Source organism: Penaeus chinensis, chromosome 20 (genome assembly GCF_019202785.1).
Source record: "Penaeus chinensis breed Huanghai No. 1 chromosome 20, ASM1920278v2, whole genome shotgun sequence".
Classification (NCBI taxonomy): domain Eukaryota; kingdom Metazoa; phylum Arthropoda; class Malacostraca; order Decapoda; family Penaeidae; genus Penaeus; species Penaeus chinensis.
Window position 1 is genome coordinate 19,721,113 of NC_061838.1, and position 2,459 is coordinate 19,723,571.

Consider the following 2,459-nt stretch of genomic DNA (forward strand, 5'->3'; position numbering starts at 1 on the left):
CTCTTTCCTCCCCCCGGCCCTTTCTCTCTCTCTCTATCCCTTTCTCCCTCTCTCCTCTTTTTCTCCCTCTCCCCTCCCTTTCTCCCTCTCCCCACACTTTCTCCCTCTCCCCTCCCTTTCTCCCTCTCCCCTCCCTTTCTCCCTTTCCCCTCCCTTCTTCCTTCTCCCCTCTTTCTTCTCATCGGTCCTTCCCCCTTCCCCTTTTAGCTCAATAACCCTCTCGAGTAGTCGTATTAATAACAAATGAACATTAACTGAGGGTCTAGCTAGAGTAATGATGATAATTATAATGATAATAGTTCTTGCTCTTCTTTTAATCATGGTCATTGTTAGCATCATTGTTATCATCATTATTATCAATATTATCTTTATTTTTTATTATCATTGTTGTTATTGTTAATATTATATAATGTCAGTATCAAAACTATTGTATTTGTTAATTATCATTATTATCATTATCACTATCATTACTATCACTGTTTGTTATCATCATCACCATCATAACTATAATTAACAGTATAATTTTTCATCATAATATTATCATCCTTTCTGTTATCGTCATCATCATCATCAGTATCATGATTGTTTTTGTTATCGGCATTACTATAGTTTTCTTTAGTTTCAGTTTTGTTATTGTTATTATTGTTGTTATTATCTCTCCTATTTTTATTATCATTACTGCTGTTGCTGTTATTATTACTTTTATTTTGAGGGAGGGAAGGAAGGAGGGAGAGAGGGAGGGAGAGAGAGAGAGAGAGAGAGAGAGAGAGAGAGAGAGAGAGAGAGAGAGAGAGAGAGAGAGAGAGAGAGAGAGAGAGAGAGAGAGAGAGAGAGAGAGAGAGAGGGAGTAAGAGAAAGAGTGAGAGAGAGAGAGAGAGAGAGAGAGAGAGCGAGAGAGAGAAAAAAGAAAGAGATGGAGAAAGATCATATATAAATTTAATTATCAGAGCTGAGAGAGAGGGAGGGAGGGAGGGAGGGAGGGAGGGGGGGGAGGGGGGAGGGAGGGGGGGGAGGGAGGGAGAGAGAGAGAGAGAGGGAGAGAGAGAGAGAGAGAGAGAGAGAGAGAGAGAGAGAGAGAGAGAGAGAGAGAGAGAGAGAGAGAGAGAGGGAGTAAGAGAAAGAAAGAGAGTGAGAGAGAGAGAGAGAAAGAAAGAAAGAAAGAGAGTGAGAGAGATCCATATATAAGATTAATTATCAGAGCTGATTACAGTGATTGCACATGACGATTTTCATGCTTAGTCAAAATCTTTCTAAGGTGCCAAGCTCAAAGCCTTTTACAGAATCATATTTTATAAGATACGCTCTCTCATACACTTTCCTCGCTCCAAAATGTAAAAGCCATAAGTGTCTTCCTAAATCTCTCTTTATGTAACATGACATTATACTTTTTTTCTCTCTCTCTCTTATCTATTCTTTCTCTCTTCTTTTTTCTCTCTTCTCTTCTCTTCTCTTCTCTACTGTGACTTCTCCTCTCTTCTCTTCTCTTCTCTTCTCTTCTCTTCTCTTCTCTTCTCTTCTTTCTATTTTCTTGTCTTCTCTTCTTTTCTCTCTCTTCTCTTCTCTTCTCTTCTCTTCTCTCCTCTCCTCTTCTCTTCTCTTTTCTTTTCTTTTTTCTTCTCTTCTCTCCTTCTCTCGTCTCTTCTCTTCTTTCTCTCTCTCTTCTCTTCTCTCCTCTCTCTCCTCTTCTATCCTCTTCTCTTTCTCTCCTTCTTTCTCTTCCACATTTGTCTTTCTCTTTATTCGGGGAAGGTCATGATGCGGCGCTGGGTCGGGAAAGTAGAAACATATTAATAGTACGATTTCACTTCCCAATACAGATTTTTATAACTCATAATGGAGAATCGGTGATGTTTTTACAAGTATTATTGTTGTTCAAGAGTGTTTTTTTCTTTTTTCTTTTTTCGTTTTAGAAGTCTCTTGTTTTCACACGTACGAGGTCGCTGGTTCATATAAGCAGAGGCAGCCATAAACATATACGAAAGGGGGGGGGCATATGCATTATCATTATTATAGGAGTATCTATTATCTTTTTTTTTTTTTTTGGTAGGGGGGAGGGAGTTATATATATTTTTTTTTCTTAAACCTTTTTTGTTTTTTTGTTTTTTGTTGTATCTTCGTTAGTGTTTTTATTTTCCTTTATTTCTGTCTTTCTTTCGACTTTTCTTCGTTTTTTTTTTTTTGTGTGTGTCTTTCTATCGTTTTTTTTTTTTCTCTCTCTCTCTTCCGATCATAATTTGTACCTATTTGTCTTTCATTAATCAGCCTCCTACAGTCTTCTCGCTCAAAAAAAACATATGCCTAACACACTTACAAACATACGTACAAACAAAACATATACATACATACACATGTGCAATTACACGCCCGCACCGAACAGACACACACAAACGCACACGCACAGAGGAGAGAAAGAATGGCAAAATATCTTCCCACGTACACACACAAACACCCAAGAACAC